We start from the raw sequence: 23,996 nt of genomic DNA, 5'->3' as shown, positions 1-23,996 counted from the left end.
AAATTGAATGAGCATTATGTTTCATACCAGTAAGATATCTCATGTAAGAAGGTGATAGTTTTCTCCACTAAGATTTCTGCTACATCAGACTCTTATGAGTTGTGAATAAACTGCACAACCTAGCTTGCCTCGTGATGTGTAGAACCTTAACCTCACAATACAAGGAGTTGATATAGCTTTTTGTTGGTAAGGTATCATCAGTCAGAGCACATTTTCCATACACGCATTCATGATTCAAAATCCCCAGTTTATTTATTTTATTGTTTATTAATGCTTCTGCATGCCTGTCAGTCTGCTATTTCTTGCTGTGACCCATGACCCTTCATTCTCCATCAGTAGTTTGAGAGCCTGTTGCAGGGAAACTGTCATCTTGGCAGCCACGTTGAATTGTTTGTTTTCTGGATCTGAAACACATATGAGGGCTTGTGATCCCTTTCTCTGTCTGCATGCACATTCCTACTCACTCCAGGTGGCCACCACATGGACACAGCTGGGTAGAACCAAGCACAAATCTCCAGCCTATACGCTGCATGCTGTTTACCACTCTGTTTCTCTTTATCTTCCTCCCTCTCTCTGTCTCTCCAGTAAGAGCCAACATTTCATCAGGACAGACTGCCACCCTCCCCCCAGGATGGCTGTGCCAGTATCGTCCGCACTCTCCCACCCTTCCTCTCTCTCCCTTTACAGCTCTTCTAGAGTCATTAGTCCAGCTGAGGTTATCTTGATTACAGTCAAGGATTTATTCCTGCATGTTAGGAGCCAACTTTTCCCATTTTGTTTCTCAAAATTACTTTAGATATGTCATTTCCAGTTTCAGCATTTTTATTAATCTACTGTAAATTGGAACATGCCCCAGTCTGGCTGGTTATAGTCTGTTTGGAGCCCAAAGACCTGACCAGTGCCTTAATTGTATGGGCTTCTTTACATTTTTTTTTTAAAATCTTGTTTAAGAGGTTTTAATTGTTGTTTTTAAGAGGCCCATTTTAGATTCTAGCAGAATGGAGAATTTCTGAATGTCTCTAATTTCCCATTTGCAGAAGGTTATTCTGATGAAATCCTTGTTTATACTCTGAATGAAAGTGCAAAAGTACAGTTTGGATTCTATCAATGAAGCCACAAGCTTTATTATTTATTTATTTATTTGTCTAATTTTACAGTAATGTCAAGCATTTGTGTTCTTTCTACAATGTAACAAATGTAGAAAACACTTGTTACAGTTTAGACCACACGCAGAGTGCTACAGCACTTAGATTTGACCACAAATGTAATACCAGCATTTGTGTTCTTTTTAAAAGTACAAATTTGTATTACACTATTCAATGTACAATGAAAATAACAATAAGTATGAATATAATATAGCATTCAAAATACAAAATTTATATTACAGCATACAATGTACCAAGAAGACAGACAATCAGTAGACATATAATATAAAATTCAGACTGAAACAATAATCATACAGAGGAGATGAGAAAGCAAACACATAAAGAGGTAAAGAGATACCAGTGCCAAAAGGGAGCAAAAACAGTGTGGGATAAATTAGTTAAAGAAAGAGGTAAAGAGATACCATCACTAAAAGGGAGAACTAACACTGAAGGAGGAGACATCAGTGACTGTCAGATCATCTTTTGCCACTGAAAAAGTATCACCTGAATCAAACTCCTTCCTTTCATATAGTTGGTATCAGGTGAGCCTGCATTGCATTTTTATTGTGCCTGGACTACTGTGGTGTTTATTTCCTTTGGATCTCTAATATGGACCTTACAGAGTATCCTGAATTTTGCAGCTGTGGTTTTGACCAGATCTTCTACATACTGTCATGTTGTCCCTGTGCTGTGAGGTTTGGACTATATTGCTGTTGTGGCTCTATCTGTATTGTTTTAAGATTGTATTGTTTACTGACCCTTGCATACTCTAGGTTCCAGCTATTTAAAAATGCTGGTGGCCTCTTATGTCACTAGTCATTCACTTAAATCATCAATCGTGAAGCTGCCAGTCGTTCTCAGAGCCAGGCTTTAAACTTTGAACAGATTTTTTTTTTTTTTTTTGCTTTCTTGGCTCCACCTCTGTGGAATCAACTGTATTTCTTAATTAGAGTGAGACTGTGAGGCCTCAGGCCTGTTTTAGAAAATCAATTTAATTCCATTTTTTGAGGAGGGTTTACTTTGTAGATTACATGCAGTCTCTTTATGATAAGTTATTTTGTTTGACTGCCTCCATTATGTGTTAATCTCATGCTGTTTTGGATAAAAGTATATGCAATGTATTTGCTTTTTGTAACATTTGTGTATATATGTATTACTTTTATATAATTCTTATATTATTTTATTTTATTTTGCATTTCTTTACCTGAAAAATACATTACTTTTCAGTGGAGGTCCAGGGATAAAAGGTCCAAGAAACAGCATTCAATAAAAAAGGCAAATTGGACAATACCAAAATTGTTTTAAATGCATAGGAGTGTCTCTAGGGTCTATTGCACCCCCCCATATGTGCAATAAAACCTGTTGCTATATTATTTTTAAGTGAAAATTGGTAATATTAAAGGGTATCCCTAGTATCTAGTGTTACCCCTGGCAATACATCTTTTGTGCTGCAAAACATTTTTTTCTGTTAACTTTTTAAGTGACTTTAAGTTAATTTTAATGACTGATCCTTGTGTCTCACATTTCCCTGGCACATATGTCTTTTTGCTGCAAGACTGTTATTCCATTCAGTAGCATAGTTAAGGCAGGGTGAGAGGTGCAAAGTGTTGGGGGTCAAGCTCAGCTGATCCTGATCTCTCTTTAATACAATACAAGCTTTTAAAAGCAGGTATTGCATTTGTGGTCAAATCTGAGCACTGTAGTGCTCTGTGTATGGTCTAAACTGTAGCAACTATTTGCTGCAATTGCTACATTGTAGCAAGCAGCTTGCTGCAGTTTATATATATATATATATATATATATATATATATATATATATATATATATATATATATATTTTTTTTTTTTTTTTTTATCTAAAACCTGGGACTGTAGCACTCCATGCAAGCATGGCTGTATCAACTATTTGCTGCAGTTTACAAATAATATTTTTTTAACTAAACATGAGTGCCATAGCAATCTGTGCAGGCAGGGTATACATTTTAGCAATTATTTGCTACATTTGTAGCAAACAGTTTGCTACAGTTTAAAAGAAGACATTATTTTTCTTTTAATAAAATAAGTTGAAGGAGGATTGGGGGCAGGTCACAGAAATGAGGAGGGATGGGGAACACGCCATGTATCTGGCCACCTGGCTGGTGTGCCAGTAGAAGCAACATCCAGCGTATTTTGCTTTTTTATTCTTTTTTTTTCCTTTAATGGATGAGCTGGGGGGGGGGGTCATAGATCTAAATGTAAGTGATCAGCTTATTACAAAACAGCTTTTTTTTGCTCTTCACTTGAAGAGCTGAGGGTGTGGGATGCTGGTTCATAGTACCAGCCCAGGCTGCTGGTTGAACCAGCTATGCTTCTGGTTCTATTAACTTTTTAACTAACTTTAGGGTAATATTAATGCCTGTCCATGAAACAGAATAAACTCCAAATTAATCACAAAAAATTGTGTTATGCTTTTTTCCTCCTCTCACAGATCCTCTCAACATCCTATCCTTACTATCTCAGATAACAACAGCCATTTATTCCTTTTGTGCTTAAGGACAAATACTTAGGCTTTACAATCCACATTGATTATATCATTAATAAAGTCCTCTCACAACTAAAATTATGTTATAGGATATCATGTCTACTTGCTCCTACTACCCTCAAAGGACGGGCTAAGAATGTCCTTCTCCCTAAACAAGAATACTGTCTTTCTGTATTCGTTTTACACTCTGTGATACTCAAAGACTTCAAGCCACTGACAATAAAATTGCTACATTTGCCCTACTTGCTAACACCTGTATACACCACTGCAACTTTTTAAGTGACTTACATTCTATGCTCCTTTCCTTACTGTATACAATTCTAAATGATGGCTGCTGCCTTCCAATGACAAGAAAACTCCCAAACAGGGAACAGTCCTACTTCCGAAAGAATTCACAGAATAATTTAAAATTACTCAACTGCCCACCATGTAGTCATTGGTGAATGAGCCTCTCACAAACAGGCCATGAGTAAGGAAGATGCTAGTAAATGATTGGATTTGTATTAGTATAGTACCTCACAGGACTGTCTGTGCAGAAGTGGGTGTGGTCTTGGTGACTGACATGTGAAATGGGCATATCATGGTATGGAAATGATGCATGGTTGACAGCCATGCAGATTTCAGTGTGACATCATGCATAAATTGACTGTGGATCATGCATACATTCGCTGCTGATTGTGAAATAACTGCAATTATTTTTTTCCTTTGTTTTTGCAGGGGGCAAGCCCTCTGCACCCACCCATGTAAGGGGCCACCCAAATTAAATATACCAATTCTGAGATTGCCCTACATTGAAGAAAAGGGTAAACTACAAATAGACAATGAATAGTCACGCAGCCATCAGTATGAATATTACTTTACTATTTTAAGACATCACTGACTTGGGTTGCCAGCTTTTCAAATGCCCAAAGTGAGACATTTTTGGTACAAACATCAAATTTGGCAAGCCGAAACATACCCATGGCCAGTACAAAGGACAGAACTTCACTTCTTTGCCTAAATAAAAACTTATTCTTGTAGCATTTTAGTTGCTTATTCTGTTTCTTATAACATTTAGGTGTTTCAGATATAGAATAACTGTTTTATGCAACTATTACATAAAATATAGGAAATAATTTTGTCCTAATACCTCAGAACATTTGCCATTTTTACAAGTTTTTTGCAGGACACAACTGCCCCAAAAGAGACTGTCCCTCGCAAAGTGGGACAGGTGTTAACCCTATCACTAACTGTTGAATGGTGGGTGAGGTTTAGGCGGGGCTTGCTACTGCACATTCTGTGTGGTACTACACTAATACAAAGCCAAATGCTTTAGAAATAATGGTTAAACTCTTTAAAAGGCTTACAATTCTAAAATGCTTACACTTTCTCAACTGTTTTCCTTTGCCATTTAACTCTTCTCACGCCTGTGTTCTTTTTTTTTTTACTCTCTAAGCCTGTTTCTGCCATCTCTATTTTTTAATTCACTTCCGTTTGAGTTTTTCTTTTCAAGGACAGTTTTAAACCTTTAAGAAGCAATTTCTTGTAACCAAACTGTTTTGCAGTCCATGTAAATTGATAAAACCTAATGCAAACTTGCTACTTTATTAGAAATGCATAAAAACTGGACAGTTTTCTACTTTATAATAATTATATAACTGTATATGAACTGTAAACCTACCAATCTATCTTACGCTGTTTGTTGCCTTGTAGCCCAGATCTTGGCTGAAAATGAAATTTGTACTAGCCTGCTTACCCAGTTATCAAATAATAAATAAATAAATGAAAAATAAGTGCATGCTACTTGTTAGTTGTGTGGACCTATGCATTTCAGTTTGATGGCATCTAGTCAAGGGAAAAGAAATAGCTTCAACCTGTGCAGATTGCTGATCCAGGTATGTGTAAGCTCATATGTGCAAGGGCATGTCTGTTTGTCCGTGTGTGTGTGTGTGTGTGTGTGTGTGTGTGTGTGTGTGTGTGTGTGTGTGTATCTGTATATGACTGGTTATTATGAGAGTGTGAATATGTCTGTGTGGTGAATAATGGCTGCTTGACATCATGTGGCTGGTTTGATTAAGGAGATTGTGGATAGTGTGCAGGCACAAGAAGCATGCATTTGCATGTGTGTATGTGTGTTTGTGTGTGTGTGTGTGTGTGTGTTTGTGCATGCACGTGCCTGCACACGCATGAGTATCAGGTTGATGATACATATGTCTTTGTATCCTTATGTGGTCTGCGGTATCAGACAGGGCAGTCAGATAAAGAAAAGATGCAATCTGTAATGCTACTCTGCTCCACTTTGCCATCTCTGTCTGACAGCCCAAAGTAGGTACAGTATGAATGTTGTCTGTGTGTGTCACTGTGTGTGACTTAGAGGATGACAAGGCAATATAAAGACTCTTTAGTCTGGGTAGGAAGACGGAAGAACTACAAACAGTGATACAGGAAGGGAGCATGGACATTGCTGATATCATGGAAACATGGGACAATGAATATAGGGGTAGGACATGGAAGTGCCTGAGTGTAGGTTATTTAGGAATGACAGAAAAGTGTGGGATGGAGATGGGATACCAATGCAGGGAAAGGACATCGTGTGAAGTCACAGCAGGGAAATGTCAGGCTATGAAAAGGAAAAAAAGTAGTGGGCAAAATCATAACCTACGGTTAAGTGCTCTGGCACAAAAGCTAAAATATGCGATGTGTGGAATACTGGTGGATAAAATTTTTTTTCTTTTTGTACTCCAGACACATGAAGTGAAGAAGATTAAAGCAGAGAGGTGAGAATAAAGGACTAGAGTAGGAAAAACTAGGTAATACTTATGGGCTATTGAATTAGTCTGGAGACGAATCAAGGATTACAGGCTGAACAATACACGGGGAACATTTATTGAGGTATTGGACCATGATAAGTTGAAAGAAATGATGTAGAACTAAACAAGAAAGGAAAAAAATCTGGATGCAGTCCTAACCAAAGCATAGGGGTCAAAGATGTCCAGGCAAAGGCACTGTTAATCTGCTAAAATACACCCTCATGAAATGAGGATGACACCAGAAAACCACAAAATTAATTAATTAATAATGAAGTACGTGATGTCAATTGGTTATAAAATGGGATGATTAAGCTTATTTGTTACTCTGATGATGTTCTAGGAGCTTGGCAGAGTGAAAGCGCTACGTCTATGTGTTTTTATTTTGTTTTAAACTTTAAGAACCATTAAACGTATCAGTATGCAGTGACACATTCATGGTGGATTAATTTAAAGGCACTGTTAACCAACAATGAAAATGTCATTGTGTGGTTTAGAGTGTGAGAAAAGTGTAATAATAAAAAGATAAAAGTGTGAAATATTAGACAAGTGTATCATGCTAAGCTATGAGAGAGGGTCAAAGATTAGTTAAGGAACTGGGAGCAAATAAAAATAAAAAATAAAAAAACAAAATTTAGCAATGTGTTATGGATTGAATACTCAGACCTATGGACAAAAGTGTGTGTGTGTTTGTGTGTGCATGTGTGTGTGTGTGTGTGTGTGTGTGTGTGTGTGTGTGTGTGTGTGTGTGTGTGTGTGTGTGTGTGTGTGTGTGTGTGTGTGAGAGAGAGAGAGAGAGAGAGAGGCTACAGCAGAATGTGAGGTGACCAGTTAGAGCTAAAGACACACAGTTTATGACGTGGTGAGGAGGTGAAGGAAACGCAATACAAGGGGGAATAACAGGACAGCAAAGGTGGTGAAGGCAAAAACTGAACAGTTTGCAAGGGAGTTGATAAAAGGTGTCAGAAAGTGGAACTTGGTCATTTGAAGGTGTATAGCAGAAAAGAAGAAAGGAAGGACATGCAAATCCAGGATGAGCAAAGATGGGAGGGAGAGCATAAACGTCTGTGAAGACAAATGTTTTGCATGACAGTCTTGGTTCTGTCTTCAAGAAGGAAATCAGGCTCAGAGTCACATGCTGATAGTGAGGTAGTGCAGAGTAGGCAGAGCTGTGGATGTTTACCAAGATAGCTGGAGTAAGTGGAGAAGAAGCTAGATACATCTTTCATGTATAAAGGCTAAGGTCATGATGGAAAGCTTCCAAATGTCCTCAGGGTTCTGACCATTACATAAGCAGGTTTTCTGATGAAAAACTTCATATGTTCACTGGACAATACAGCAATGCCTGATGAATGAATGAATGAATGAATGAATGAATGAATGAATGAATGAATGAATGAAAGTGTGGTACCTTTGTACAAGTGGAGGAGCAAGAAGAATTCAGGAAACTAGGCCTATTAGCCTAATAACAGAGGTAGGGAAAGTCATGGAGAAATACCTGAGAGACATGTTTTGCCCTAGAAAGTCAAAATCTCTTGGGCATCAGGCAATAATGCAGTTATTGCTAGAATGAGACATCAGTTAACCCTAATATAGTTTTATGGCTGTGTTACAAGAGAACTTTGCAGAGGTGCAACACTGCACATGATTTACTTAGACTTTACCATGGCCTTTGGCTAAGTCCAGTACAGGTGAATGCTGGGTATCTGGGGTAGGGGCAAGACTGAAAAATTAGACTGCTGCACATTTGAAGTATAGGTCACAGAGGGTTCATACAAACATTTGGTAACCAAACTCAATGCCTGCTGGCCATCAAGGAGCTTAAAACCCTAGATATCTTCCTCCTGTCCTCCAAACGTACACAATTAAACTGTAACTAAGTACCCCGCCTCTGATATTTCTATACTCAGTCCTCCAACCGCTAGTTGCTCAGTCCCAGTTAACTACATGAAGTACTCTATCCACTGCAAGCATCGAAAAATGCTAGCCATATATACTTTAGCCCTCATACTCTTGTCTCTAGCCAACCACCTAACATCCTTTTACAGAAACCTACTAAATACTTACCTTGCACCTACTAAGTCGTTCCCTCATCCATCTATCTCAACTCCCATTGACTTTGAAATAGCCCCTGATGCTCCAGCACTACTCACATAAGGCATTTCCCATACAGATATGTTTGTATAACCTCCGCATCCCACATTACTTTTAAGTATAGCAAGCTCATAACAAAACTCTCAAAATTTCTCTCCTATATTTTCCACCACGTCTTAAACTCAGTGGAGATATGCACCCAGATCCAGCCCCATACCTGACCCACAACAACCCCTCCTCCCACCCATAACTTCTCTATAGTTGAAGAAATACTTCACTGGTCATCCTTAACATTTTCTCAAGAAACCATTATAATGAGTGACTTTAACACCGATTGGTTCACTTGCAACTCTGAAAACCCATCTAACTTCATCCGTATGTATGACTTTACACAAGTTATAACAATCTGCTAACAGAATAGACAAAATAACCAAGAGGCAATCCATTCTAGACTGAATCCTAACAAATAAACCATCTCATGCATTCCAATCAGGCTGTCTCCCAGGCAGTATTAGCGATCAAGTCCCCACATACCTACTCAGACAACACTTTAATCCACCCAGAAACACTACTTACTGCCAAATTCATAGCAAAAATGGCTTCAATCTTCAAACTTTTAACTCCGTCTTGCAACTTTGTAACTGGTCTCCACTTAAAACTTTACCCCTAGATAGAGCCATGGACTACTTTAATGCTACATTCCTCGATATACTAAACAAAATTGCTCCATGTAGAACTATAAGAGCAAAATCAAACTAGGCCCCTTGGCTAACAAAAGAAACTAAACAGCTACTCAAACAAAGAGATAAAGTCTGAGCACAATGACATACAAATAAAGCTCAAATCACCCAAGATCACTACCGACAACTTAAGAACAAAGTCAAAACCCTGATAAAATTAGACAAAAAAAACTACCACAGTAATATGCAGCAAAAACATCATAATAACCCACAAAAATTCTGGTCTGTCATTAATAAACTCCTCCGCCTCAGCCAACCTACAACACCAACACCATCAACCACTAGTAACAAAGATAGTATACCTACACAATTCAATGCATTCTTTACACATGCCATACAATCTCTAGTTAACAACACCAATAGTTCTTCTCTAACCATCCCAATACTACCCAAGGATACTGGTGTCACATTTTCATTCATACCTGTCCAAACCAATAATATAAAAAAATTGCCCAGTAAACTCAAAACAAGTACCCTTGCAGCAAAAATCTACCACCAGAGTTCTTTAAACTAGCGGCTGATGCCATCTCCTACCCTGTCTCCATCTTGAACAGTACATTCCTGTAATTCAGAAAATATCATACATCATACCACTACACAAGGGAGGGAACTCCACTGAGATCTCAAACTACAGACCCATAGCAATCGTATCTCCTCTTGTCAAAATACTAGAAAAATGCATCCACAGCTAGCTCATGAACTATCTCTTATTAAACAATATCTTATCTAATACTCAGCATGGCTTCTGTCCACACCACAGTACAATAACCACCCTTCTTAGCTTTACAAATGCTATCAACCAAAACAAAAATGAACGTAAACTTGCATCTTCCATCTTAATTGATCTATCCAAAGCGTTCAATACTGTATCTCACCAAAAACTCCTCACTTCCTCATTGACCTCTCCACCCTAAATCTCAGCCGCACAACACTTGCTTGGTTTCTTAACTGCCTATCTGGTCACCAACAAGCTGTTAAATGGAAGCAAGATCTATCTTCTTTTTTACCAATCACCATGGGGGTCCCCCAAGGCTCCATTCTATGTCCGCTTCTTTTCAGTCTTTTCACAGACAGGCTTTATACTGCTACCCATCTTGCCTCTATTGTTCAGTAAGCAGATGCCTCTATTCTCATCTGTGTAGTATCCACCGTACAACAACTTAAAGTAGTAACTCAACAGGTCTTCTTGGCTGTGGAATCTTAGCTCTCCAACTCAAATCTGATACTTAACCGTAGTAAAACTAAACTTATGCTCTTCCTCCCCAGTAAGTCCACAGTATCTCTATAATCATTTACTATACACTCCTTCAACAATACCATAATTACTACTGTATCCCAAACAAAACTCCTTGATGTTCAAATTGATAGCAACTTGAAATTTGACATACACTCAAGCTATAAAAACACATAAAACTAGGGACACTTTAAAGAATCAAGCGCTTCTTCACTAGCTATACAAGACAGGCTATTGCCAGAACCTACCTCCTCTCTACCCTACTTTATGCCTTTCCTATTTTTACTAACCTAAAGAAAACTGATTTAGTAAAACTTGAAGCTTGCTATAATAAAATAGCTAAATTTGCTGCAAACTCTCCACCACTGCATCATCACCCTACAACAACTCAACTGGTTAGACTTAGCCCATTATTTAACCTACACCCAACTAGTTACTGCCCATAAACTGACATACCAACCAGAAAATTCCCCTGCTCTTTGTAACCTACTCCTTCCCTACATATGCACGCGTGCCCTCCATTCTTCCAATACATTTCTACTAAAAGTCTCCAAATCAAACAATCATGCTGGTGACTCTCTGTACTCGAGCTATGTATCCAGAATCTGGAACAATATCCCTCAAACTACCACTCCTACAACTAATCTGACCCAGTTCAAAAAACTGCTTAAGACTTACTTGCACAACAGCAGGCTATGCCCATTCTCGAGCCTTAGTTAAATCTCTCTGTTCCTGCTAATGTACATCCCAACCCACAATCCAGCACCAATTATAAACCACCATATGAAATTATAGTTTTCTCTCTCTCACTAATATTCTCCCCTTCCCACCCCCAACTAGCACTAACCAGCTATACTCCACAGTCCATATCTCCCTCTTACCTGATAACCCACACTTTACTCTCACTTCCTCTCATTCTATTTATTATAACTTACCTTTACTTTGTCTCTTTCCACATAGATATAATTTAATTTTCTATTTCTTTTCTAATGCCCCTAGTACCTGTTACCTCTACTTTTTTCTACCCTCCCAACATAACTTCTTTCTTTCACTCTTGCACAACCCTACCTTTCTCTCTAAGTTCTTATTCTTTTTCTCCCCTTTCTGTCTTCTGTCAGTCTCTCCTCTTTCTCACTCCTCCAGACTCCATTCCTTTCTGCAGTAAATATTACTATCTTTTAACTACCCACAAACACTGCTTTACTCAAATCATACAATGTTTATAGTCTGCTTGTAATTAGATATATCATCTTAATGCAAATCCTGCATCTGTACATTTTAACCAACATGACTGTGAACTAGTATCTTGTATTTATAACTTTTCTTTCCAGCAATATGTTTTATTCAAACGTATGTTTATGGCGCATTCAAATATTTGAAGGTCCTGCTATATTACTGTAATTTTTGCTGTTTGTTTATGGAGCTTTTTTCCCTGGTTTATTCAAATGTATGCTTATAGCTCATTCAAATGTCTGAAAGTTATGTTGTTAAAGTAAATTATGCTATTTGTATCTGGAGCTTTTCTCTCCAGGCCTCCTCTGAAAATGGGCTCTTGTCCAGAAGGACTTTTCTGGTAAACAAATGTAACATAAATATAAAATAAATAAATAAATATCAAACTAGAATTTGAAGGTGCTCATAATACCATCCTCCTTCTTCCTGTAGGTATGTATTAATGGGCCAAAGTTAATCGAGAGGAGAAGTTTATTTCATAAGCACAGGAGTCTTTGAGATATGAAGTTATCACATTTCACAATATGATCAACATTAATTTTTCTTAAGATTGACAGCCTTCTTGTGTCCAGGTCATTGGAGAAGGGGATATTATAATCAAAGGAGTTCAAATAGCAAGGGGTCTTTAAATGTTCTCTGCATAACAGGCACGTGATTTGGTGCAACAACAGAATATTTGGTATATATAAGTTCGGGGGTGGAGTGAGGCTTGTTCCCACTTCAGAAAACACTTAGAAATATGTTTTTTGTCAGACTTTTTAGGGGGATTCCAATTCTCAGCAGATTTAACTTTGTCTGCCCATAGTAGAAGCTATGCACATGCATGTACACACACACACACACACACACACACACACACACACACACACACACACACACACACACACACACACACACACACACACCACACACACACACACACACACGCTATTAAATGTATCAATTTCTGTGCCACAGCTTCCTCAATACCTGGTTAACAAATGTTTAAAAAAAGAAAAATGGTAATTGATATTGATGCAAATTAGATATAATGATTATACCTATGTTTCTGTACCGTGATGTTTTCAGATCAGTAAAGAATATTAAAAAATGTGTTTGGAAAAAATTATATGAGCCAGGCTCTGATTATAAATAATACTTTAGTCAGGATAAGCAAATTAATAATTTGTATTCTGTTAAGCAATGGCAGTCTAGGTTTCTTCCAAGTGCATAGGTTGGCTTTTAACAACTTGATTAAAGGAAAACTACTCAGTCCAATTGTTTCATTCTTATGTACTGACAATATAATGCCCAGATACATGGACTGAGAAACAGCTGCAATTTATGTCATATCACATTCTGTGTTAAGTGGGAAAATAATTCATTTACGCTAACTCAATTCAAGTGTAACTTGGACAATTGGATGGAGAACAGGAAATTCATCCCTGGCCTAGCACCTATGTCTCTAATGGACACAGGTGACCTGTAAATGGTTCATCTCTCAGGCCCCTGCTTGTAAATGTTTCATTTCCCAAGCCTCTGTTTACACTTATCAAGGGTATCATAAGTTGTCAGAGATTTAGGATGCGTGGCTAAGCTTAAAAAGTCCCTTGTGGTTGTTAGTCTAATAAATATCTATGAACCTATTAACTTCAAGTCTAAAAGGAATGAGGAATAAGGAATAGGTAATAGCTTGAATATCTAACTTTAGATATTTGACATATTTATCAGTATAGGTTGGCCAAACTATACAATAATCCACAAACTAGAATAAAGTTGAGTTATCTGAACTTGGAATGGAAATACTTATATGGAATAGCTTCTCATGTAAGTATTGTAGCAGGGTTTCTGCATCTATATAAATAGTAATGACAAAAGAGGACACTCTTGACGTGTTTTTGGTGATATATTGCCATTTGTTTAGAAAATGAACAGGAAACTCCAAATAAGTAAAGAACTGCCATGGGAGAAATACAGGCATCATTGGTGAAAGCCTTTTTAAAATGTAACAGCAGTGCTGCAGCTGGGACTTTCGTACTTTTCATCATATGTTTAGTATTCTATCACAACTAGATCAAGGCAGGGCACTTTTATTGCCCCTTAATTAAACTCTGCTGTCTATTGATGTAAGATAAGAGAGTAACACTCTATAACCTGCTAATGAGATTCTTTGTGAAAATGTTGGATTCTAGTGGTAGGCAACAGTGAGACAGGTTCAGAGATAATCATCCGAAATGTATCTTTCCCTGACTTAGGAAGAAAGTGTTGCATTGTCTATCACAGCAGACCCTGGAAAACAGGCTTTGGTTGTAACTCCTGAAAGAAAGAATTCCTTTAGGCTACAGACAAGTTATTTTTAAAGTACTGGTAAAAACCTTGAATAAGTCATTCAGGATCTGGTGCTTGCCTTGATGTTAAGGAATGTTCGGCTTCCAAGATTTTACTTTTTATTATAGATATGGCTAATTTATACTCATCAGATGAATGAACTTTGTTCATGTTCAACTTAAGTAGACACTACTATACACTAATCATAATAATAAATGTCTTTCTACTAATGAATTAATTCTGTATGTTCATTTTATTTATTTATCCTTTGTTGACCAGCTTAGTCCCCCTAGGCTAACAGCTCTTTTCAGGGAAAACCTGAGGTGGTATTTATACTATTAGAGGAAATGTGGCTAGGGGTAATTTCCCTTACTTGTTAGGAGAGTGTTTGTTCTGTTCCTGGCACAGTGGCGGTTGAACAGCACTCAAGGAGATACAAGATGGCATATAGTAAAGAGGTAAATTATGGTGTTTGAAGCTGTACACGATTCTAAGGAACTGTTTCAGCAAAATTTGTTTTTTTTTCTTCAGAAACAAACTTTCAAAACAATGAGAGAAGTGTTATTACAAACCTCCAGTTGAGAGGGTTGTGGGGTGATATTTTGGGTGAATTGTTGCAGAGTGAGTCAGAAAGTGGAAAAGATGTTTCATGTGGTAAAATTATGGACAAAATTCAAACTGGGGAATCAGAAGCATTTTGAAAGAAGATTGGCCAGACAAAGAAATCATATGCAGAGACTGTTAAAGAAACAGAAGGGAAAGTGATGACAGATGAATACATGAAAGAAAATGTCAACAAACAAAGGAAATTTATGGTGAGAATTCAGAGCAAAGAAGAAAAGAAATGGACACATATAACATTAGGGATAATGTAATGGTCCCATTCGGAGTGTAGGCTCAGGAGGTGAAAGCTTTTATTCGTATTTATAAAGATACATTTTGTGACATTATTTTTTAGATGGTTTCTGTTCTTGAAAGTGTTTTTGTGGCGTATGAGAAGAAAAAAGAACTGTAATCCATGGAACTCTTACGTGTTTAAAGCATTTCATAGTGAAAAAAAAAGAAATGCATGTTCAATTTCAAATTGAAGTTGAAAAAGAGACTTTAAAGGGACATTTTACCAACCTTTGTAAAGAAGTTATGGGCATTAGCAAAGTCTATGATAACAGAGGATTATTGACTGGGGATAGGACTGTCATATTGTACAGAAAACAGAGAAAGAAAAAATTGTTCATATCCCAAGTATGATAAATGTAGAGGGTTAAAGAGTTGTTGTAAAATATTGGGGACAACTGAAAGCATGTTTTTTTCCCTGTGGAAAAGATGATAATTTGATAAGTAACTGCAATAAGAGGAAATGTTACATTTCTGGGAAGCAGATAATGATGCAAAAAAGTGTGAACTGAACTTTATAAATGTAACAAAACTGGACATTTGTGGGTGGATTGCAATCTAGAGAAAAAGGATGAAGAAGAAGCAAACAAAAGTGAGGACAGTATATAGAGAGAAGAAACAGTCCTGATAAAAGATAAAGAGGAAGTAGGGAAACAAGATCAGGGTGAAAATAAAGATAACGATAAAGAGAAAAAAATTAAACTTAAGAGAATATATAAGAAGGTTCTGAAGTAAGTGGTGAAGAAGACATAAACTGAAAAATAGTAAAAGGTAAAAAGAATTCCACTGGCAAAAGTGTCAGACACAATAAAAGAAAGTTTAAAGCGGTAAGTGTAAACGAGGAAAAAAGAAAAGGAAATGGATAATGCAAACAAGATAATTCAAATGTATACAGTTTCTGGTTAGCTACAACACAGACATAATGGAAAGTTTAGAATGTTTTCAGTAAATGTAAATAGTATCAACAATATAAGTAGAAGCACAGCCATCCTAAATTGGTTTAATAAGTGTGATGTTGATGTAACAATATTGGAAAATGTTAGATTTTTGACATGAAAAGACAGATTACAAAGAAACTTTTAGGAGGAGATACAATATGGAAACTAGGAAAGGGACTATGTTCAGGCATAGTTGTATTTTTTAGAAAGTCAGTGAAAATACTGAACATAACATTGGCAATGATGTAAAAATTAACTATTGTAGATCTCAGATGGCATAATCAAATATATAGAATTATAGAACTGTATGCCTATGTTACAAGTAAAGAAAGAGAAAATGTATTTAAAAAAATTGGATTATGTAGTTAGTATTTAATATGAGTATAACAGGATATTTTAATTGTGATTTGAGGGGGGAAAAGAAGAAAAGAGGATATGATGTTAAGAACATTTTTGAAGTTATAAAACAACAAATTAAAGATTTGATATAGTAATTTGTGAACATATAGTTGAGGTATACATAAGATAGAAGTAGATTATTTTATCATATCACAAGGTTTAGATATAGCTAGGGAGAGACATGTGTAACAAGCTTTTCAGATCACTCAACCATATGGATACAATTACAACTAAATAAGGAGTACATCAGAATGGAAAAGGCAATAAAAAATAAATAAATGGAAAATTATGGGATGGAAATGAAAAAAAAAGTAAGTATGCATTTACAGAAAGATTACATTTCCACTAGAGTGTGTTATAAAAACTGGTCCAAGTGTGGTATAAAAATATCATGATGCAATATTATTATGTTAATTTTGGGGCTGAGCTACAGAATGAAAAAGTTAAAGCTATAAACATATGAAAAGCATGGTGTAATAAACAAGTAGAATATCAAGATTTTTAAAGCAAATTCGTGATTAATAAATTACCAGTAAAGAGAAATATACTATATAACAAATAAGTGAAACAGTTTGCATATATCATAATAAAGGAGAAACTACAGAACGTCTTTTCTTACAATGTATAAGGGTCACAAAATTGTAAGAAAATTGTGTAAAGAAAATGTCTTTGAAAATCTAAAGGAGGTAAATGAAATAAATATGGATATAATTATGTATGGATAGTATAGCCATAAAAATAAGGAACGTGTTGGTAAAATAGATAATAGATTATTTTATGTTGTGCGGACCATTTAGAATGAAATGCTAAATGAAATGAAGACTAGCAGTAATTTTAAGAAAAAAATAGATGGCGATTGTGGAAAAAGGCATGAGGGTTAAATAAGATATTGTAGAGAAAACTTTAACATAATACTGAAAAGTAAGATGTCTATGATTGTCTGACAATAATGGAAAGGAATGTAAATTTGTACACTGTATAAATTTGTAAATATGTAAATTTGTAAATAGTATTCTACATAATGTTTTTTTTTTTTTTTAAATAAAGAAACCCTACTCTTCTCGAGAAGTGCAAGGACTCTTTTACATTCACTTGAGCTACCACAAACTCAAGCAGATGGAACCTTGGTTTAATGGTTCCCTATTAGTAAGTCGAATGCTTACCTTATCGAATCCCTAAACATCAACCCATCCTTATCAAAACCCCAAATCATCGAACGTCCAGAAGAGCGAAACCGGAAACGTTGAATAGTCATGGTTGACCTTCTGTGGTATAGCTCTGTAATGTAAGTGGGTGATAGTTACGGACCTTAGGGTTAGGGTGCGGGTTAAGGTAAGTGCATGGATGATAATGTATGTTAGATTTAATGTAGGGTTTTGTTAAGTGTATGTGTGTTGATTATTTAGTTTGTTTGGGTTTAGCTTTTTAAGGTAAGTGTGCGATAGTTACGGACCTTAGGGTTAGGCTGCAGGTTAAGTTAAGTGCATACTTGGTGGTATATATATATATATATATATATATATATATATATATATATATATATATATATAAGATTTACTGTAGGGTTAGAAGTAGAGTTTAGTTTAGGGTTAGATGTAGGGATTTGGTTAGTGTATGTATGTGGTTTATTTAGTTTATGTAGGTAGCATGTAGCAGGCGGTGGGGTGGGACAAGTATGATAGTTCGATGTTTTGAATTTCGCAGTTTAGGGCGTTCGGTGTTTTTGCAGTTCGATGAGGATGGGTTGATGTTTAGGGATTCAATAAGGTAAGCGTTCGTGTTTATGATATAGACCCGGTTTAACATTTCATCTGAAGGATGGCATACTTGGGAGTGCAGCACCACCCCTTATACTTATGTTTAGGCCAATAAACAATTGAAAAGTACATTCACAGCCATACCAGTGAAAAAACTGGCATTCAATATTGTCCCTTAGCACAAAAAATCTGGACAAAGTCTAAAACAATGGCGGGACAAAGACCAAAAAGAGGGGTACATTTTATATATTGCTCTAATAAACTCAGAAAGTTGAAATACCAGCTGCAAGGCTGCAAAGACACCAGGAACTCGGACACTATACTGATCAAACAAGTTAGAGAAATTTATTGCACAAAAACGGTTGAGCGCTTTCAACAGTACTCCACTATCTTCATCAGAACAACAAATTCACATAATTTAATGCTTATATACCATCTAAAAGCCCGCCAAAAAATATTAAACAATTAAGTAATTGAATAATTAGTGTAACCATAGTAACTACCCCTAGATCCTGAACCAAAGAATAAAAATTCCTTGTATAGGGTAACTTCTAACATTCACTGAGTACCTATAGCTGGTAAAACCCTCACATATTACATACAATCATACAAATTATACAAAAAAATAATATTAAAAAATATATAAAAACTACATATATAAAACTCCCTAGTTCAACATAATATAAATATACCTCAAATGAACTTTGTAAAGGAAATACTTCAGTGGTATATTAAACTATTAACTATACTATACTAGTACCTACATATATGCAATACATTGACCTAATAATAAGATGTAATACATAAAATTAAAATATATCTTTAGAGTGAAATAACATACTTCTCATGTGAATTGACCAACAGCCATATAATTTCTATATTTGGAAGTATGAGAAGTACTAAAATTGTATACTCAATAAAACATAGAAAGTAGAAAAAGCATTAGATTAAACCTTAACTAAAGGTTTCGTAGGGATCATTTCATTGAGCCCAGGAGATGTAGCAGCATCCAATCTAATCTGCCACCTAATCTCCTTTTCGCCCACAACCGCCTTGATATTACCACCTCGTGGGTTGGGTAAAATCACTTCCAATATGGCAAATTTAAACATCTTACAATTGGGACTATTAATAAGATGTCTCGACAGAGCATTATTGACATCACACTTTCTCATGCAATATGTGTGATCATAAATTCTGTTCTTCAAACAGCGATCAGTTTTCCCCACGTAGAAACTCATACATGTTTGGCATACCCCCAGGTAAACTATATGCTTGGTCAAGCAATTGCCACTGCTAAACCAGATTTTACTTTTCAAACAATTTTTAAGAACAATACTTGGGGTATCTAGTATGTATCTACAGAAATTACACTGCCCACATTTTTTAGTTCCTGTTCTCTGTATCTTCGTAGTTTGTTGGTATTTAGATTTAATCTCAATAATTCTTTTTATATTATTACCAGCTTTGTATACAAAATGTGGTTTATCACTAAGTTTATTTTTTAAAGACTGATCACTGGTCAATATGTTCCAATTAGTTGCAATAATATTCTTCACTTTACTGGAATGTTTGCCATATTTGATAATACAAGCTTTTTTGTATTCAATATTATCAACACCAGAATCAGTGTCGGTAATCTTACCGTCAACAATGGGTGCTTTGACAAAACCCACCCCCAAGAGTGGTTTATATTTACGTCCCCATTCATTGCTAACATATTGGGTAATATCATTGACCATCTTACAGGGATACCCCTTATCTATGAATAACTGCCCAATATACTCCAACTCTTGTAACATCACATCCCTTTCGGTCGTCATACGGGCTGCCCGGATGCACTGTCCTTTAACAATGCCCCTTTTGGTGTTATAAGTATGTGCACTAGTATAGTGCAAATAACTGTTGCTAAATGTATCCTTCCTGTAAATACATGATTGGAATTGTTCATCCTTGGTGTAAATAAAAACATCTAGATAGCTGATACCCATATATTCAAGTTGGTGAGTGAATCTGAGGTAATCAGTGGTGCTGTTGATGAAATGCATAAATTCCAACAGCACCTCCACATCACCCTCCCATAGAATAAAGATATCATCCAGGTATCTAACATATCTCTTGATGTTGGACATCCAAGATGAGTGTAGAATGTATTCCATTTCCCAATCTAATAACACCATGTTCGCATAAATGGGGGCACAGGCAGTGCCCATGGCCACCCCAGTTCTTTGACGATAATGCTCGCCCTCAAAATAGATGTAATTGTGATCCAATACAATGTCCATAAATTCCATTAACAAGGAAATTTTATCCTGTCCTAGGCCACTCACTCTATGTATGCTGTTATTAAATCTATTCAGCCCATCTTCCTTCGGGATACAGGAAAATAAATCTTGGACGTCAATAGTAACAAATATAATATTAGGGGACCATAGTTCTTTTTTGAAAATGCCTAAAAATTCCCAAGAATCTTTGATAATATGATCCACTAGATTGTAAATATGTTTGAGTTGGTGATGAATCACCTGACCAAAAGGAAATGTCTTGCTTGCACTTCCAGAAATAATTGGACGAAATGGTGGATCCTCCACTTGTTTGTGGACCTTGGGAATACCTGTAATAGTGGCCAAGATAGGAAAATCAACCTTCAAAAATCTATACATTTCCTCACTTATTCTACTTTCCACACTGAATTCTTCCAAATAAGAATCAATGCGGCCATGGCCAATATTAACTTCATTGATAGACACAGGTGTATATTGTGAAGAATTATTTAGTAGGTCAAAGATCTTGTTTTTGTATCTCTCCTGATCATAAAGAACAATTCCCCCTCCCTTGTCGGCTGACATGATACGTACATTATTGTCACACAATAATTGTATCGCATCCATAATATCATTCCCAACATGCTCCTTCGGTCTTATATGCTTATGTTTGTTATAAAGAGCATATAATTGAGTATTTACCACCTTCTCGAATGATCCTAAAGTACTACACATGGGTGGAGTAAATGTACTTCTTTTTCTCAATTCGCCAGGAGATGCCCCACTAATAATATTTTGGTTGCGAAAAAATATGCCTAGATTTAGTTTTCTCAAAAACAGTTTGAATTCCACCAAAGTGTCAGTCAAATCAAGAGAGAAGTCTGGTATGAATTTCATACCCCTTGAACATAGATCAAAAAACTCCGGTAGCACAGCATGGTCACTATAATTATAAATTTTAAACTCCCCACAGCTGTGAACTATGTTACATTTGTTAGTCATACATGTAGACCCCCCATCCATGTTCGTCGTAATATTACTAATAGCAGAAGTAACTTCATGTTGCATACCAATTTCTAATGGAACCTTGGATTGTTCCATATTTTCCGCCCTTTCCCCCTGCGTTCCACTGTTCTCCATTCCTCTCTTCCTTCCTCTAAAAAACATTCATCATTGTTGGTATAATCATTAGCTTCGTAATGAGAACCTAAGGGCTGTACATTTCTAGACTTTGTTCTATATTTTCTATCATTGCTAGAATTCCATCTATATACAGTTCCCTTCTCATATTGCTCTAAATCCCTCTGAAGCTTTTTACACTTCCTCTCAAAAGTTTTTTTATATACATTCTCGGCGTATTCATATTGTTTATAATACAACTTGTCCCATTGTTCAAATAATGCATCATTTTGGATTAATCCATCAAGTCGTTCCAACTCCTTCAATAATACATGATGTTTAGGGATTCAATAAGGTAAGCGTTCGTGTTTATGATATAGACCCGGTTTAACATTTCATCTGAAGGATGGCATACTTGGGAGTGCAGCACCACCCCTTATACTTATGTTTAGGCCAATAAACAATTGAAAAGTACATTCACAGCCATACCAGTGAAAAAACTGGCATTCAATATTGTCCCTTAGCACAAAAAATCTGGACAAAGTCTAAAACAATGGCGGGACAAAGACCAAAAAGAGGGGTACATTTTATATATTGCTCTAATAAACTCAGAAAGTTAATAGAATAGCAGGTTTTGTGTTAGCATGCATTTTCTGAAGGATATGAAGTCTGAAACTCAAATGTATGTCATTATTGAGTCATTATTTAGTGATTTCAAACCTCAGTGATTTGCCGGAGCATCACAAATTTTATGAGGAAACAGACAAAAAATGTTAGGCAAAAATCTGGGCAGTTGAGAAATATGGTTGACACAGAACCAGTGCAAGGAAAGTTTGTACCAAGGCTGCAGAGTTTAAGAATGGCATTAACTGGGGAAGCTCAGAGTGGTGCATTGGATTTAGTAAATGTCTCATTTGATAATTTAGATGCTTTAAGTTGTTCCAAGTTCATGCTAGTAAATTCGGAAGTTGAGAATGAAATGATATACCTATTAAGCCAGCTCTTAAGAAAAAGAAATTACGTAGATAATTTATGAGGTGTGAATATGTATTTATGCAGTTGTATTTTTATTTGTTTTTAATATGAATGTAAAGTTTTAGGAAGTTTAATTCTGTATGAAGTATTTGTACTTTAGCTTAGCATCCTAATGTTTTTAAAAATGGTATGACTTTAAGTTAATATATCATGTAACTCATTTTTGAGTATTTAAACAGGTGTGTTTTTTCTGTGATTTAGTACACCTGATGAAGCTGTAGTGAAAGCGCTTGTGTCTCTTAAATAAAGCAGTGCTGTGTGTTTTTAAAGATTTGGAGCCTGACGTGTATTTTTCATTTGGAGCTGTACCTTACTGCAAGGACTGGTAACTAATGCTATAACAGCTGCTCTTTGGAGGTTTTTTCTGACTTTGTAGTTCATGTTTCCAATGCTTCTCAGCTACTTTGTAGTGTTTGCACAATCCTCAGTGCAACAGGCTACCCCCATTAGTGCTTTTCAGTACACAGACAATCAGCCATAACTGTATCATATTCAGCAACAAGATGTGTAACTCTTACCTGTTCTGTTTTACAGAACCTGCATTTGTTTATCGTTCCCACTTTTTCAAAGAATTTTGTAAACCAGCAAGTATGTAACTCACAGTCCTGAGAAATTATTTGAAGTGGAGTATCCTAATGATGTCTACTTGCGATTCATAGTCAAATTTTTTTATCATCAATACATTCGTTCTTAAAAATGTAGTCACACATATTTTACTTACTTTGTAATCTCCATAGATGTTTGCTGACCATGTAAAAAGCAATTGAAGTTGTCCTTCTCTGCTCCCATACCACAGTCAAACACAAAACCATAATTATTGCTCAAACAATACCTGCCATCCCTGAAAAACAAGCTATGTGACACAACCCCCATAATGACATTACACACGCAGAGTCCAGCCAATTAAAATTATGATGAAATGATGTGTGTACTAAGATTAATACGCTAATCAGGAAATAAAGCAGTTTGTTAACATATCCATCCATTTACTAGCCCCTACTACATTCTTGTAAACAAATTACTGTCAGTGACACTCAGGAATCTCTGAATACAGACACAAACATAATCACTAAAATATACTAAAATCATTTCCACAGTTACTATAATGGTTGTCAATTTACAAATGACAGTTTACAGTACTACAGTACTATGCCTATCATATGAATAAATTATTTATGTGAGTTAACGCAATAATCTTACCTGAGTGGGTAAGTATCTCCCAGTAAAACCAACAGAACATCCTTGTCACTTCATTACTTCTATCATCTATGTACAATCACTAAATTACACCAATTACAATTGCTTTTTCAGCTATCACATTTCTACAGCTGCTGCTGTAATGATTTTCCATTTACAGATGACAGCTTTGTAATAGTCACCAAAGCCATTGTATAACGCCCACGGTATTAATAAAACAAAACCATTTCTTGAAATGAACTCAGTAGTTTCACCTTATTTTTAAAATGTTCTTACTTTACAAAGTATGTGATTTCCTAAATAATTTGCTGCATAACTCCAATAAGCCCTGGT

Source organism: Protopterus annectens, chromosome 8.part0 (genome assembly GCF_019279795.1).
Source record: "Protopterus annectens isolate FY-2018-M chromosome 8.part0, PAN1.0, whole genome shotgun sequence".
Classification (NCBI taxonomy): Eukaryota; Metazoa; Chordata; order Ceratodontiformes; family Protopteridae; genus Protopterus; species Protopterus annectens.
The sequence above is the reverse complement of the archived record's forward strand: the minus strand, read 5'-3'. Positions refer to the sequence as shown.